This window comes from Anopheles ziemanni, chromosome 2 (genome assembly GCF_943734765.1).
Source record: "Anopheles ziemanni chromosome 2, idAnoZiCoDA_A2_x.2, whole genome shotgun sequence".
NCBI lineage: Eukaryota > Metazoa > Arthropoda > Insecta > Diptera > Culicidae > Anopheles > Anopheles ziemanni.
The window spans coordinates 13,478,756-13,497,307 of record NC_080705.1 but is presented as its reverse complement, the minus strand read 5'-3'; positions in this window follow the sequence as shown (position 1 = coordinate 13,497,307).

Sequence of the window (18,552 nt, the reverse complement as noted above, 5' to 3'; positions counted from 1 at the left end):
ATCATCCCCCCTTACCCACTGTGTTGCCGAGTCGAATGAGTAAAGTTTTGTTTCATTTCGTCATTAAATGGCATGTGATAAATAAGTTTGTGTCATTACGGTTGGTCTAGTTTTTGCAAAAAGTTTCTCATGCAGACCCCCCCCCCCCCTCCGGGGGTCATTCTCGGCCCGGCAAATGGTCAGACATCGTGCGGGAAAATGTTTGCCGCGGAGAAATGGTTAAAGATCCCGCAGGATAACCGGGCGCGTCTTATAAGCCGGTTGATAAATGTGCCATTGTATGAGTAACGCTATCGATAACGGGTGGATATTTTATGAATAATATTTCATTTTGAGTTAAATAAATATACGTTTCGATCTTTTGTGATTTGTCTAAAATGCATAATAAGAAAGTATTACTTTTATATGTTTCGCTGTGTTTTAGAAATAATAGTCCATTGTTTAATACTATGTGTTATTTCTGTTAGTTTTTTTTTCGCTCCAACTTTGATTACTATCAGAACAACCTAAACGCTACTGAAATGGCACAAATTTAGCATTTGTTCCCAACTTGGCAGAAAGCGCTTGAAAAGAACACTTTATCTTTCATTCATGGATGAATTTTTATTCCTTTCCACGAGTACCTGTATTCAGACGCTGACGAGTAGATATTTCGCTTCCTATTTCATGTTTTCGATCGACAAAAAAAAGGAAGAATTCGCCTAAATAAACGACTCACACCGAAACCGGAGGCAGTCAAGGTGGGCCAAATGTGACAAAAACAGCGACTGAGTAAAAGTTTTCCCCTTAAGCCGCTGCTCAAGCAAGCTCTGATTAGAAGCACAAGTACAAGCGGCACAAACGATAAGCACAATGCGAAGCGTACTGACTTCGAGAACGGAATAAGGAATAGGACGAAATGTTGCACACCAAACAGCGCCACTGTTTGCGCAAGAAATCCGGAGGTTCTACCGGAAGCCGGTAAATGTTGTGAAGGGCGTACGAAACAACGATAAACAAACGGACCCGAAGCATGTCAAATGCAAACCGTCGGCGGTGAAGCGTTTTCGGCAGCCGGAATTGACAATTTTGCATCCGGTCGGGGTGGATTCAACTGTGCGAGAGCGGAGACAAAAAAAACGGAATAAAATAAAATCTTCCTAATGTACGAATAACTTTCTAAACTTGTGAACTACATGAAAGCCAACAGAAAATGTTGTGAATTCTTGTTGACTTTTGAAATTTATCGTGTAAACTAGAAAAAAATGGATGATTGACAAACTTTTAATCTTGTGTTTTCTTGTTTCAATTGTTGTTAGTTAGGTCATTTGAAAAGAAATTGAACGTTCTCCTTAAAAATTGAACGTTTCTTCCATACAATATGGTTTTAAATGCTTTTCTAGAGCATCTGCACTCGAAAGTAATTGCAGTTTCTGACCAAATTCAAGATCCTTCTCGAAGGTAATTTGAGGTAGCAAGAGCCACTACTTTTTGTGCAGTAAATTGATGGCGTGCCTCCGCATCTGCCATTTCGATTGCTTTTCCTGCCCGAAGCCCACCATCGGGGCCAAATATGTATACAGCTGATTACGAGAAATCAGACCAAAACCCGTATGCCTCCGGCCGTCGCGTTCGCCGGCCTTCCGGCGGGTTTCGGGACTTCTCGAAGAGTGTGAGCATTATTAAAAAGCTCATCAGCAAATCGCAACAATGGTTCATCGTCATTGCAGTATTTTATAGCGCACAGTGCCTTTTCCGGCCGGGTTCCCTCTCGAGGGTAGAGGACACGGGTAGGCCTTAGTGGAGCCTGGTTTGCTGAAGATGTTACCACGATGCAGTGCTGCTACTGCCGACTCCGTGCCAGTGGAAAGCATAATTCAGTGCAAGCCTCAATTGGGGAGACACACAGACAAGACAAGCCTTCGTGTTCGCCACAGCAAAGGTTAGGCCGCGAGAAAGGCGGGCAGTTTCGGCGTTGGAGCACTGCCAAGCATACAACCACCGGGGGCCAGGGGGGGATGGCCATCTGCGAGCGGAACGTTTTTCCACCCAGCAGGAAAAGGAAGCGGAGTATTGGCGACGTTTGGCAATTGGCCTCGGGGGGCACTTAAGGGTGCGCTTTCGCTCCATCGACATCGGCAATGAAATTTATTCGATCGACGTACGTACGTACGTACGCGCCGGGCCACACTCACCTGATTGTTATTCAATAAGCAACGTCGATGTCTGATCTGGTGCCCCCGCGTCGATGTTGGCTCAGCGAGGGAACTTCTTGAAGACGCAGCTGCAGCGTGACATAACCGCAATCAAACGACCGGCGGCCGCACTTCGCGAATTTCACTCCACAGCTAATGTCCAGCGGGCCGTTCCCTGTGGAGGTTGAATATTTTTTCGATGTTGGCGCTTGTCGCAGGATTTAGACGCCATTAGGAATCGAACCTCGCAAAGCCTTCCTAACGAGTATCGTTTTATTCCGACCGACGAAACACTGCAATATGATCAACTTCGGGCTTAGGGACTAGAAGTCAATTGGTTTTGCGTTCCCAATAACCGCATCCTGTCCGTAGGTAATTGCGAGAAATCGGGAGGAAAAAAAAGTGGAACAGAAAAGTTAAGCATGCATGCACCTACGCGGAAGAGATTGGCTGATACATAATTCATGGCAGCTGCAATAGAATTGGTAATACACTTCCCTTTTATTCAACCTCCTTTTCCACCTCAACTGCACTCAAAACTTGAATGAGTCTAACACACACTACGTGACCAGCGGGGCGCAGGATACGACGAAGCTAATCGTATTCGTTACGGGCAATGTTTTCGGTCGTTAAAATAAACAATCGCATTGGACGCATTCATTTACCGAACAATAACGTGACGCTTCCTTTGTGTAGAAGTTTATTTTATGACCCCGAGGATGACATTGACATACTTGATATCTTCATTCAGGTGGGAACACTATAATTATTTCCACTAAATACATTATTGTTTGAGACAAATATGATGAAGCGAGAACATTACTTTAAATGCAGTTTAACTTGTTTGTGAGAAGACTTTCCGACAAATCATACAGTTTAAAATATTATTGGCCGCATAAATCACATCCAGCTTTTTTTTTGAAATTGAAAAAGGTAGACTAATTTCTAGTCCAAACCTATTTGGCAAGTGTTTGTTTCGTTGAATGATTCCAAGAATATTTTCCCGAGAGAAACCTCTACTCAACATCCTTAATAAATTCCAAGAACAATCCCAACAAAACTGAAAAACAATAATTAATCATGAGGAAAACAAAATACAAACCATTATCATTCCCGATGCCTATTAAAATGTTTGAATAAATTTGATCAATTAATCACACAAGCCAGCGAGGTCGCAGCTGTGCTCCGCGTTCTAGTATGCTTCAGCGGAACATCAACCGTCGATTTATGCAACCCATCATATTTCCGTGGCACAAATCATCATCTTGTGCGGCTAAATGCGATCTTCTTTAAAATGTTATTAGCCGAAACAACTCGTGAACGCGGAGCTGTGGCCTTTCGGGCGCCACATTGATGTGCCTCAGCTCTAACCTTCGCTATTCGTCGCAAGAGGGAGAGAAAGAAAGTGAGAGTACATTTATAAACCAAGCTTCATTTACATTGGTCTAACCCCCCACGGGGCTAACGCACTCCTCGGCACATGGGTCCCGCGAGATTCGATCGCAATCTGCATTTATATGTTCCAAAATATGCCTTGCGTGGTGTAGTGTTCGCATAACTTGAGACTTTGCGAGGAAAAATTACCTAAAATTCATACACGTGGTTAGGTTTCCGCCACGCATTCGAAGTTGGCCGTTGGCTGCTGCTGAAACCGGGGAAAGAAAAATCTTCAAAAAACTTTCAACTGTCGCATGAAGCTGGAACTCATTTGCCACGAACCATAACTAATGACATAACGGTTGGGATCTTTGCCTCGGTTTGTTGGAAACACGCAAAACCCCAATGTACGTACGCGGCCATGCAATGATGGTACCATCCCCGACATCGCCAATGAGCCTCGGGCCATTGGTTCGTTTCACGAGCGGCCACGCGAAAGCTTGGGCGGGTTTTTAATTTACTGAAAGACGCTCGTAAAGATCGCCCCGTGACAAGCGAAGTCAAGAAACGAGATAGGCAACATTCGACAGTCTCCCTCATCCGTGCGCCTCGTCATTTCAACATTTCACGTGGGTTCCTTCGAAGTTGTTGCCTGCCTTTTTCTGCACGAAAGAAAGTTGTCTTGCAGCTTCGACAATCTGTATTCAAAATGTGTACTCATCCCTTGAGGGCATAAAGCTACCGAGCTTAAAAAAGCGCCACAACTTCACTCACTCATCAGCTCGATGCCATCCGCTGCGGTCAAACTTGACTCCAGGTGTACAACTTCGGTTGGGAGCGTTTTGGTGTCTTTATCCATCCTCTTCCCTCCGCCACCCAGGCCGTTCCAAGGATCGAACTTTAAAACAACCGCTTAAATCGAACGTATTTGGGGGCAGGTACGCTCCTCTCGATCACGAACTATTATCGCCGATCAGCAATTTAGGGCTTGAACTCTTTTCCATGAGTTGGCGCTGGAAGCGGACAGGGGGGGTTTGGTGGGAGGTTACGTCGATTTGTTTTGGAGGCAAAGTTTTTAAACGTTTATTATCATTTTCTAATCAACTCGTTGGTCGCGATTTTTCGTGGGGGTTTGTTTTGAAAGCTAGTAGAAAATGTATACCCCTTCCTATTTTTTGCGTGTTTTTTTTTGTGGATGCTGAACAGGGTGTGTAAGAACCTTGAAAAATAAAGTAGGTTTTTCATTGTTTCATTTTTTTTAAATAAAATTGATAGTTCTTCTAAAGCTGCTTTGTTTAGCTTCCCATTGTTGTATGAATTTTTTTGTTTTATTTTCAACTCTTGAATACTTTTCTGCTAAACCCACTCGTAAACAAGATCGACCTCACACATTCATCTGTCATCCCGAGCCGGGGTAACCTTCGACGGGCCTCCGTATCACCCTGTGCGCCTTTTCCAAATGCGGAAGCTATCAAATCTCTTCTCTTTCAATCTCACCACGTCCTGTGCCGTCACTCCCGGCTCCGTCCAATGTCAAACCAAGCTTCCCACCGGCCTTTCTCTCGTCGTAGGTTGGGGTATCGTCAACCTAATTTCACCTTACGGTGGAAGGGCCGACGAAAGCGCGGCGCGGACCAGGAAGGGTGTGCGGAAAAGCGCACTGACGGCCGGAGGGTTGCGGGCCTGCCCCGTAATGAAATTCAAGAACATGTTTCGGCTGAAAAATGAAAAATACGATTAGATGTAGATAAGGCAGCAACTCTATATTATAATAAAATATTTTGTCGGTTACCCGTAGGCGATTTTATAACATGAAAATATTATAATTTTTCGACAGCGCCAGCCCGCTCCCGGTTTCGAGCCCGGGGTCGGACGGGTGCAGAGGGGGTGTGGAGGCGCACGTGGGAAAACGGTGTGTCCTATGGATTGTCTCTTTTTTTTCCCCCGCCTCAGTAGTGTGCCCGGTGGTCCCCCGGGGGCGCTTTTTGGTCGGAAAATCGGTGTCTTCTTTCACCCACCACGGGACGTTCGGGGCCCTACCGGGAACCTGGTCGTCCTCGACCTTTTTCCGTGTTGGTTTTTAACGGGAAATGGGTGGCCAGTGTAGGTATCATCTGGCCTTGCCGTGTCGATCTCGCTTCCAATCCCGCTAGCGCAAACTGGGAGTGAGATGTTGGCCGGAGGGAGCTCGGGGTGGCGGCAGCGTCCCGGTGGAAGGTGACGATAGACAGATTCTCCCATCCCGGGAGGGAGCCCGGTCTGCAGGGATGTGTTTGTTTGTGGCCGCATGTACGAGCGATGTGTGCGAGTGAATGGGAATGTTTTGGAGTTCATCCAGCTGAGTTTAGTGTTTGTTTTCCTTAATGGTATCCAGGTGGTATCGCGCGCGCACACACACACATGCACGCACAGATTTCAGCTACCAAAGTTACTCCTCGCGCGGGGTGCCCTTTGGGAGGGTGTTGGGCGGGTCGGAACGGGAGTGAGGCGTACTTACCGAACCCTTCTTTATGGTAGCCCCGGTGCTTATTTTATTTATCGCAGGTGTGTACCAAACCCGACCGAGGCCGACGGGTGCATCGAAAGTTAAACACAATTTTTGGGGCACATAATAAAAAGCAAGCGGAACGTTTTAGAGGAAGCCGGGAGCTGGGTGCCGAAGGAATGCCAAACGCTTGCTAATTTGACCTGCGGTCGAGTAGATTTTATACGCAAGCACATTTCTGTGCTTAGCGAAACCCCGTAAAATGATAAAGAATAACTTAACGCATCGTAAACTTACGGCAAACAACTGACTGTGCTCCTTAGTTTGAGTTCATAAATGAACAACAAACGAAAGCTCACATGTCCTTGGGCGAGAAGTGTTTCAGCAGGTGTTATTCAAGCACTGTTTGGTTTTGAGAATATTACGGCATGAAAGTTATAATGGGTAATGCATTTTCAGTATCAGGAATTTCGGTTTAAGTTCAATGTTTTTCTTTAGAAAATATTTCAGTATGCATTTCTGTTGTGAATTACTTCACTTTTACCTCTTTTTATGATACTTACTTTTACCTTCCTAGAATCGTATAAAAATTACTTTGACGGCAAATCTCAGATTTTGTTTAGTTTGTGTTTTTATTGATTAATTTTATTAAAAAATAAGCAAAATTGACATACTGCATTTTCTCTCCGGTTTGGTTTAAATGAGCATAGATTAAATATATTTGTAGTACATGTAAAATAGAGAGAGGGAAATATTTCATACAGAATCCTTATAATACTGTGTTCATGATGATGGAGTTCGAATTAGATGACAGAAAGTGCACGGAACATGTTTTTTCGTTATAGATGAAGATCTTAATATTTTACTGCAAAAGAGAAATCCATTATTTATGAAACGGTCCAAGCAGATAGCTAAGTTCAGCAAAACCGCATCCTCTGCTTTCGAATCAAGGTTTTCACGAAAGCAATTTAAAAAACTCATTTATATCCGCAACAACATTTTTAATCGACTTTACGACCGATCGCTTACTGGTTGCGTTCAAAAATAAACCTCATCCAAGTCTCCGTGCAAATCACGGATAAATGGATCATGAAATTGTCTGAATATTGTCCGGTTGGCAGAAGAAATAATACGCTTATCGTACTATCGTTGAAAATTGGTTCCTTTTGCTCAGCGAAAAAGAGGGGAAAGGAGGTCGTAAAATTCGTCTCCATCAGCCTTTATTTTCTACTAGTTTTACCAACCTTCGACCGTCAAACCCTTTCACACGCGGGTTTGTTTACCGAAAGTTGACGAACGATTTGGTTGGTTACGGTGTAGGGAATAAGTTCGGCGGGCCTTCGAATGAGCGTAGTGGAGGAAATTTTAATCTACCAACGCCACCGATGAGAGTGTGTGCGTGTGCCACAAAGTACAAAAACAATTACTTATGGCAACAGTCTCGCTGGATGAGAAAGTGGATTGCTTTCCCGCCGCCAAGCTGATCGTTATTAGTGAAAGTCCCTGGCACAAAACAGGAACTCAATAAACCAGCTTCGATTCCCTTCTGCAGCCCTTACGTAATTGCATATCAAACTCCGCCGGATGAAGCATCCAGATTGATCGATCCAACGATCGTTTTTCTTCACGGGAATGGAAGAGGTGAAGAAGATAGGGGGCGCAAAAAACTTTGACGAGTTCGAATAACAAAACAAGCGTCCGAAAAGCTCTGCTGACCGCTGGCTGGGGAAAATCGAACGAACATGATTATTATTGCATTGCGCGCGCTGCATCGTGGCAATCAGGTTCACCGGATTTCAACGCGGTCGTCGGAAAGGCTGCCATCGACACAAACACACCCTCACAGGGAAGGATTAAAACAATACACCGTGCGCTTTGGCTGTAATCGGGTTGCACGCCAGGATAATCCCCGGAGTAACTCTCCGCCTAATGATAGAATAACATTTCCCCGCTGCATTTGGTGCAGAATAACATTTTCCCGGCGTTGTCCTGACCAGCGGGGGTGGGTTTGTGCGAGAACTAACAAAAAAAAACAATACGGGGGTTAAATAGTGCTTTCATGTTTTCTTCATTGCTTGGGGATGATCGATTTGCGAATGGTTGATCCAAAACAAATATCAAATTGATAGCTTGAAGTGTAGCTTTTTCCAAATCATTAGTGGTAGGGTGAGGAAAACCGAGGAACAATAACTAGTGGTTTTTTAATAAAAAAAAGGTTGATCAATTAACTTAAAAATAATCAGAATGCATGGTTTATTTACCTATATCAGAAAAAGTTTATTTGCTTAAATTTGACCCATTGTATGTTTTATTTTCCGGTGTTAATTTCTAATTTTCTTGTTGAGTGTTACAACTACATTATACATAACTCTAAAAGCGAAACCATTATTTTCCATTCCTATGCTAGTTCACTCAAATCAAACCGTTTTTCCGCGTCGCCTTGTGCAGATAACTGTTCGCAAGAGACAATTTTAAAGTTAACCAATCACTGGTCTTATCACGTTTCGTGACACTTTTTCTGTTTCGATAAGTTGCCGACTATAAATTTCACAATTTGCTCACAAAGTTGCTGCGGGCGTCTATTATGGCTTCTGCCTGCGCGCAAGTAAAAATTTCCAATCATCCAACAACGATAGTCGACCTGGGTGGCAGATATCAGGAACAAACCCTTCCGGGTAACGATGAACTTGTGCCAATAAACGTCAGGTACTCTACCTGACGGTGGGGCTTGAAAGCCTACAACGAAAGGCTAGGTTCACCTTTTCCTGAGTGCAAAGGTAAAAGAAAAGTGAGAAAGTAAGAGATGGAGAGGGAATGAATACCAAACGAAAGAAAAGAATACAAACTCCACGGAAAGACTTCTCACGTCAGTGCCATTAACTAAATCGTCCTCGGCAATACTGGATGCTTTTTCTGTGCCTTTTCTTCCTGTCCTTCACAGATATGGCGAGTTTTTCCCCGATTCTCACCCCCACCCCCTCCTCCTCCATCCAACTACGATTCCAACCGCAATTTCAACAATCGCCAGTGGCCATTAACCGGCACAGCGGGTCGCAAAGTTTAACTCATTTTCGATAATAATAATAATTATAACTCCGACCTGACGCTCGGTAAACTTATCTTTCGGTGGTTGAAACATAACTAATTATGCTACACTTTCTTTCCGACACGATGAATTCGAACCGGGTTTGAGTTTGAGCCGCTTTGCTTGGTGCTCAGTAACTCCGGACTTTGGGCTGGTGACTTTCTCGCGTACAACTAGGTTTCATTTTCCGAGTGGGGTAATTCTTTTTTCTATCCTGTCGCACCGTGTAGTATGCTGGGGAAAAGTTTAATCATTAATTAAATTTTTTATTCATTTTCGCCCAACACGAGTTTGTTGGTGGAGAAAACGCAAGGCGAGAGATAGACACCGGGAGTAGGCAGTCAATGTTTAGCCTTTGGCATTTTACAGGCAGCATTTTTAGGGAGGGTGGCATAAGCATTCCCTCTCCTAAAAAACGCAACCTTCAAGTGCGTTGTTAAACGAAACATTTCCCTGCCCCTTGGGTTCATCCTTATCGCAGTGTCAGTCAGCATCACTCAGTCTCTGCTGGGGAAGGAACTCGCGAGAAAAATCAACTTCCTCGCCCGGAACGCATAAAAATGTTACAGCGTAACCGCCTTGTATCGCGTGCTTGGCAAATCATCATTAAAATAATTTTATAATTTTAGCAAACATTCGCAACGAAACTGATTTACGAACTTTCACCGCACGTTCCACCCTGAGTGGCGGAATAGCGAAAGCGCATTAACTGGCTCGGGCCGGGAAAGTATGCTTTCTCGGAAAAGGCCCCGCGAGCGCGTACTTCAGAATGATAGCCCTTATCGAGACGAACGGCGGGGGGGAGCGCTAGTCTCTGCCACGATGCATCAACCCCTCCAGCGTTGTCGGTCTAGTCGGTGAAGGGAAGATTCGCGCGATGACTTTTAGCTGGGAAAGGTTTAAGGTCTAAGCTTTTCCCGCCGGCGGAGGATGGGTGGCATTTCGGGGGGAGGGTTGCTCGTTCTTTCGTCAAGAACATCTTGTAGGAACGATCTCAAGTTGCGTAGCATTAGACGTAACTGAAAAGTAGCTGCAGGACTTTACTCAAGTTGGGCCAAGTTGAAGGGGTTCCGGTTTGGATCGGTGGTTCGGTTTAATTGAGCTTATCGGGAAAACGGGCACGATTCTTCGGGCGGTTCTTTTCTTGTTGCCTTTAACAATAGGTATCGTTGAGAACGATACAAGCTTGGAATGTTCATTCGAGTTAAGTTAAATTTAGAGAGAGAGTAAGAGGTTCTTTATTATATTTATTGATATAATATTATTTGATATTTGTTACATTTATGAGTTTTCTCCAGATATGATCCTAGTTTTGGTTTGAAATTGGCTTGTTTTTTTTTGCCTTTAATTTTGGCATTTGTGAATACATAAATATTTATTCTTTCACAAAACTCTTGTTATTCCACTTTTATATTAGAAGAACGTATGGCTATAAAATCTTCACCATTTATAAAAATCAATGAAAACAAACTTGGTGTTGCAATTATTGAGATACGAGTTTTTGCTTCAAAGAAACGTTGTGATTATTGCATTTTCTAGTTTTAACTGAATCTATAAAATAGCATTTACGTAAAAAAATAAGGATCCTGCAAAATATGACGCAATGTTTTTCAGTAGTACACAATCATATGGTGAGTCTTTGTAGCGTTTTGGTTGAAAATGATTTTTCTGATGTTTTGCCCGCAACATCCTTCACTAGTTTGGACATTGAAAGTGTCAACTCGATGCACCTCTTTCTCTCTCGCATGTCCCTAGCTTTGTCGGTGTGAAAGTTTACCAAACAGTTGACACCGGCTATCCCTTCCGGATGTGCAAATAAACGGGAAACTTGTTCCCCCTTTCCGGGTGCGGGTATGCTGCCGTACCTCCTCCTCCTCCAGCTTGCAGGCATCCGCAATCCTACCAGATTCCTGAACAAACCGAACGTTTGTTGCCGTAACAAAACCGCAAATTGGCCGCTCGTATTTGTAGCATTTTGCCTTTGCCTGTTGTCGGACTCGGCTCTCCGCCGTGTTCCGTTGCCAACGGGTTCCTGGCGACCCGATCCGGCACACCAACCAAGTGTCAGTCAGACACAGTGGCTTCAGGGTCCGTTTATCCGACTTCCGAACCGGGCTTATCCCACGCGGTTGGACCGTTTTAGGGTGTGTCGCTCAGGGCAAGAATTTGATTCGGTCTGCACGTTGTCTCGATTCTCGCATCGGGTTGAAAGTGACACCGGAAGTGACTTTTAAGATGCTGACTTGCGGTCATCTGCCGGACCGAAGCGAGCAGGGAATGTTAGTCGGTGGGTTGGAAAGCTACGATGGAGGCGCATGGTGCTCGGTACGATTTTATGGAGGCGCATGATGCTTGGTATGGTTTGATGGAGGCGCATGATGTTTGGTACAATATGATGGAGGCGCCTGGTCATTGTTTGATATCGCGAAGAACAATAAAGTCAAAACTTAACAGTATTTTTAAAGCATATGCTTTTTATGTTTACGGCTTAAAACATAAGTGCATCATTTCTGCATTTAAATCTAACTTTTCTTTGAGATATGTTCGTTAATCGTACTTGTGCCAGCTTCGATAGTCTATTTTGAACAGTAGTTGAATTGCATCAACTCATTTAACTTTTTCCACCCGAATGAGCCCATGCTCGTCTGCTCGGATTCAGCCCATAAATGCAAATGTTCATGCCTCGTTGTGCGATTCTTGTTACGTTTCTTGGAAGGTTTATTAATTTTGTTAAGCATGCTCACCCGATTCTCCAGCCTGACGCTTTTCATCGCCCACCGTTCGCAGGACGTTTGCTTTTCATAGAAATAATTCTACAAAGCTCCACAGAACCCAAGTTCCCCGACATTCTATCCCCAGACGTCAGCATCGCGTGTTTGCACATACAATAAGTCAACTTCATTTCCTGCCGTGTGAAAGAATGTGTCATCAGCCAGTGAAACGATGTTATTTCGCCACCCGCTCGTTGAACGATTTCCGCTTCACCTGTCTGGGGGTGGAACGTAGATTTTCCGGGTGCAAACCGGTGAGCACAGCTCCAACCAAGGGCTCCCTCCGCATGGAATCGTTGCTACTTGAGTGGAAGATGGAGAGAACGTTACACCTTCAACGATACGCACCGTACCGTTCTCACCTTGATTAGACTGCTTGACAGCTAGCATAACGGTGGCCATCGCCAACGTTATCTGAAGGGGGAAATCGAATTTCCTTGCTCGGGCGAGGTTGAGCTATGTTTATTTTAAGCGTTGTCCATTTTTTTCCTTACAGCGTGGGAAGAAGAACGGAAGCTAAGAGATTTTCAGAAACATGTGTCAGCAAAAAAGAAAAGGAAACAGATGTTGTAAGATGGCTCACTCAGACTTTTGCTGAGAAATGTTGGAGCTTAGATTTTATTCTTTGAGCCAGACAAATTCATCGCTGTGTGTAACATTTCGGAGTGGAGGAGAAAGAAAAAGTTTTGACTCCCGATAACAACACCATTGAAGATGGCAAACGTCACACTTGCCAAACTTTATTTTACTTTTCATGTTGGTTTTTGCTATTTTTACGCTTTATCATTTTTTCCCTTCATCGTTAGCTTTAAAATACATTTTAAAAATGTAGGAAATGAAGTGCATACAACCCAATAAGAAATATTGGTATTTTATTGGAAAAGTCTCAGAAAAGAGCAAAACTATATACAATTACTGGCTAATGTGAAAAATACCTGTTAGCAAGTGCTGTCTTTTTCCTTTGTTTGAAAATATAATGAAGTTTAAAAAAATGTTGGATGATAATTTTTCAGGGATATTTGGGTGTAGTATTGATGTTTTTCTTGTCGCTCACTTTTGTTTTTTTTCATATTACTTTTTAATTTCACGAATGTAACACAATGGTGCAATTATTGATCGATGAACATTTCATTTTAGTTTTTTAAACCAAGCGACTGTAAATTTATTCTTTGAATTGGTTCGGTGCAATTGAAATATCAGTTCAGAGAATTAAACGAAAGGAAAATGATAGCCCAAAACACGACGCTTAATTACATTTATAAATTTCAGGACTTATATCCAGTTCATGAAGAATTACTCGCTGAGGAGAAAGTTCAATTTGTTGATCATTAACAGCCATTGGGATTGATTTTCAACCATGCATCACCGGAACCCAATTTAACAGCAGCAAGTCTTTTTGAAAAATAAACAAAATTGAATTTTTTAACCTTAACTGGTTTTATATTGAACGTTAATCATCAAGTTGTGATGAATAATTACCCTACACTATTTCTCTCTACTTCGAAAACTCTGTTTCTGTTTTCCTAGGCGTTCACCGCATCCTTATCATCCGAAACTCTGAATTCCTGACTCGTTCTTATGTTTATGTTGTGTGGCCTAATGAAATCAGTTGCAATCACAACTAATTTTCTGCGTCACCGAAATAGAACTTTCCCAATTGCCTTTTGCCGAAAGAGAGATGCCAATTGCCTTTTCAATTGACCGCTAGGTGGTGAACTTTCAATTTCCCAACCCTTACCTTCTTTCCAAGTTCCTATAACAAATAGCCCACTTTTGGGCTGGATGGAAAAACGCATACATAAATAAAACAGCCAACCTCCACTGGTCTCAGTCCGGGCGGAGGTATTTTCAATTTAATTACAGACTAATTTTCTGCGTCCAACCATACTGGTCGGTTTTTCACCACGGAAGTCTGCATTGAGTGCGTTAAGCTTGAGAGCTTTGTAAAAGTTGTGTAGTAATCCAAAAAAAAAAAGAACTAAGTTAGATGAAGCGGAGCCCAAAGACGAATAGATAAACACAAGAACTGGGATGGGACTATTTGGAATGGTTTCGTAAGGTATCTCCATCAAATGGAAAAGAAGATCACCAAACAATCAGTAATAGATCGAACTGCTCCTGGGCTTGATTGATTGTGTTTAATTTTATTATTAAACGGATTGGGTTTTTTCTTCCTGATCTCTCACTTAACTAACCTTGCTTTGTGTTTCGTATTGTTTCGACATTTGGACTCATTGTACTTTTTTTTCTTCTTTACTATGATTTTTCGTAAGACAGTGCCCTAATACAAGTGATCTTGAACTTACAGCAAAGAGTAAAACAACTTTCCCAATTCCCTCCAAGCAACCCGGTTCAGGTTGCCCACTCGGCCAAACTGTCATAATTTATTTTAGTCACAGTTTTCCTCCCCAGACCCGCGTATCCTCGACGCAAGCAATTGGCCAGGCCAAGGGATCGCATCCCCTAGTCGTCTTGCGGGTTCGTGCGCGTGCTTTCGCGAATGTTGGATGGCTCGCAAACCGGATTGCCCGATTTCCAGCACCATAGGAATGGTAAACGCATCCAGGGGCCCCAGTAATTGTCGGTCGCCGTTCGCACAGGGTCGGGCTCGCTTCGGTGGAGAGTAATTAAATTTACGAACTTTCACGAAAAGAAAACAGAACTTGCTCGGAGCCTGGAGTCTGGAGTGTTTTCACGATGCTTCAACGGTTGGTGCAGGATCTTTACGGTAGGATCAACGTGGCCATGTGGCCGTACCGCTTAGGGTGGCTCGTTCTGCTTTTCCTTTCATGATACTTTTTACTTCATTCAAGCAAACGGCAGTGGATGCATTCGGTTGTCGGCAGGGTAACAAAGAGTTAATTTAAAGTTTGAACTTTTTAACTGGCGTGTGTCTGCACCAATGTGACAACTGCATCTGGTTACAAGGAAATCAATATTAAAAAGCTGTAAACCACTAGAAAGTAGGCAAATTAATTTGAAAAGGTATGACTAGTAAAAAAAAGATAAGGATTGCATAAGTTATTTATTCATTGCACGGAACAGTTTTTAAAGAGGGATGTAATGTAATTGTAAAACTGCATAAAATCGAATAGTTGCAAACTAGTTATGTATATTATTCATTGAAATTATTATGAAAGATTGGATAAGTTAGCAAGAGCACAAGCAATAGGCAGAATTGATTTTGAGGCATACGTGTACTTTAATGTATCAAGCTGACACCGATCCAAGGTAACTATACCAAATACACAAGCCATGAATGTGTTTCGCAACGAAACCCTGCACGTGAGAATCGGGAACCCAAAATCAGCAGAACAAGAAGGTGAGTGTGTGCTAGGCGATGGCTTGGAAATTCTGTCATCAGCAAAAGAAAAACATCACAGAGAAAAACTTGCCTGCGACACACGAGAAACTCTCCTAATCTTTCACTCGTCCTTCCGCTACCGATCGTTTCGCCCATCACCCCTCGATCCTCGACCCATCCAAAGTTCGTCGAAGCGGTTGGAACGAACTCCTTCGCAATTTTCGTGGGATGTTTCATTTTTCGGCAGAAGGGGAGATTGTGCCAAAGTCAAAAGAAGTCAAACTACTACCGTCGTCCGAAGCAGTGCTGTTTCGTGTTTGCCTTTCTTTTTCCAACACGCTGGTTCGATGCCGGATCGCTCACAGCTTTCCCACGCCACCGGGGACGACAGCGGAAGCTATTCCCGGTGGCGCTCTTCGCATTTAGCACATATGAATTCCGGTCATGATTTTACTCTAACGAGGCTAGACCACGTATTAATTTGTTTTGTTGTTTTTTTTTCTTTACTTCCAACCTTCCCGCTCGAGGCCTTGCCACACGTTTTCTTTTTGTTTTTTTTTCCATCAATTTCAACAACTTGCCTGTCGCTTTCCGGTTCCATCTGTTGAAATTATGCTTTCCGGCCGAGTTTGCGTCAGCTTAGCGCTCAGTTGTCACATTTGCTCACTACAACACTCCGTAGCTCGCGCTCTGCCCTTGCACTCCGTCCTTGCATGTTGCCCATGGTCCTGCCGATAACAAACACCAACATACGGTCGCGTGACGGGGTATAAAAACAAAAAAAAAAAACATACGACCTTATAAAGGACTCGCGAGCGTTTGATGCGGAAGGCGTTAGTTTGATCAACAAGAAAAGAAAAAAAATGCTCACGCTTAATGTCTCTCAACGAAAGGAAAAACACAAATGAAATCATAAAAACAGGAAGGAAATGAGTGCCAGTAAGCTGGCCTTCCACAAATTTCGCGGAACGCGGACGAGCACCGGTAATTGAAATCATCCCGGAAATATGATTTATTCATACACTGTAACCGGTAAGAAAAGGGGGAGAGGGACGATTTTTGTGTGTGCCTGTTCCATGTCAATGAATAGGTAAAGTATCCGAAGCTCACAAAGTGAGAATGGTTTTGTTTAAGTTCCTGAACAATATTTTGATTTGAGTTTAACGTTTGATGTTGTCCATTCTGGTCTGAAAAAAAAGGTCTTTCAGCTTTGTTGCAAGATTTTTATTGTTTAGTGTGGATACAGCTTATTCTTGTCACTGTCATTTGCTAAAAGACAGATTGTTCAGGTGACATTCTGTTGAAAAGACACTTCTGTTGAAAATAAGTAATGTTCTTTTCGCCATACATGCCAGCTTAACATGTTAATAATACAAGTTGTATTTGAATAGGCTTTTATATTTAGCTTTAAAATGAAGCGCCATGTTCTAATCGCACACCATAATGGTGCGTAAACTGAATCCACCTGAAAAATCTAATTCACGTCCAATCGCCAGTTCGACAATAGAAGTTTATCGCCTTGTGCAGGTGAACTGTACCTTGCAAAATGAACCATCCACCGGGGGAAATGCTTGGAAATAATAAAAAACAAACATGACCAGGTCAGGGCAAGCAGAAAATACACACTGACTCACAAAATCTTGGCCAGTCCTTTGGGTCCCTGTGATGATGAGGAAAATTATACTTTTCATCAGTTTTCCCCGAAGAAATCCGGAGCGCGTTGTGACGTTTGTTGCCGGCGGGCAAAAAAGTTGCCATCTCATAGAACACGATGGCAGCGGGTGTACTTTAGGAACGTTTTGTCAATGGGGGCCGTTGGTTTGGGGGTTGTTTGAATTCGTTTATTTGCGACAGATTACCAGAACTGTGCCTTACCGGTGGTCGTTTAGATGCCGTTGTTTCTTTTCATCACCGCGGTTCATTTTTTTTTATGTTAGAGAATGCTAGTAAGTAAGCATGAGGGAGGAAAGAAAAATACCGAGAAAAAAAATACAACATTGTTAGAACTAGCAGTGGACACAATAGAAAACGGGTCCAGAGCGGAAAATGAAAGACTGCCCGTGAGTGAGCAAATCGGAAAGATTGTAGCGGGGGAAAAGAAACAACGCACAAGCAACTTTGGCAAATGTCTCCAAGGCTTGTTGGCTGCAAAGTGAGCGTTGATGAAATTGAAAATAAATTTTTAATTTCTCAATTCAACGGTCCCACGTTGGCCAATGCTCAAGTGAAACGGGCAAGGGCGAAAAACAACAAAGATTCATCAAGCGCCAGTTTAGTCAATCATCGAGTTCGACCCCCGAGAGAGTTGGGCTTTGTTCCTGATATTGGGTGGAACGGGACCGCCTTTTGCTAAGCATTCCAGCATTGATGCCCAACGAGCGGATTGCGCAGTTTTAATTGACATTATTTACTCAATCATAAAATGTCACGCTGAGCTATACTTATTGATACTGATTTTCTTTTTGGTTTGTGCCATTGACCACTTTATGTTTACACTTAATGAGGAATATACCACCGTCTTCTGTTTTGTTTGACTTCTTCTGGCATTCAAAACGCTATGAGCGTTCTGTTCTTATTTACAATACATTTTATAACATAAATGGTTTGTCGACTCAATTCTTACTATTGATAAATTTATAAGCATTCGAAAATCGAGCTGCCTGCAAGATAGCCATAATGTTTTCTTCACAAAAAAGTTGACAGAGAATGGGAGTGATCCAAAAAATCAAAACAATGATATTAACGAATTATAAATAGCATTTGGCGTAATTATGAACATTTTTATGAAGTTTTGAAGTTTCACGTAATAACTGTTTTATGATCACTGAGGTATATTTTATATAATAAAGAAGTTAGAAATATAAGGAGAAGATCAACATTATCAGGTATGATTTATTATAAAATAGACCACAACGATAGAAAGGCATTTTAAGTTCAAATAGTAGACATGCAATGAATAAAAAACTTGATGAAGTACCTTGAAGCTTTAGAATTCAAAACGTACTCACTAATTAATTTACGAAAAATTCAATGTACGATCGTAGAATTTACCTAGATCAACTGAACCACGATGTAGCGAATGGGGGACTTGATGAACACAATGTTACTTAATACAATTCAAGAGATTTGTCAAAATTACACGATTTCGTCCGAACCCAACCGAACTACAAGTGACTAAAAAGGGCCTGCTTGCACGTGGCTTGCGGAAGAAAAGGCTCCAGAAAAATAGAAATTCCGGAGCCGGAACTCTCAAGAGCATCGGCACTTAGGGACCGGGAATGAAGTGGTTTATTACGCGCAGGAAAGTGTTTAACAGAGTTCAACTGTCGGTTGGGCATAAATCTGCTCGCTTCTGC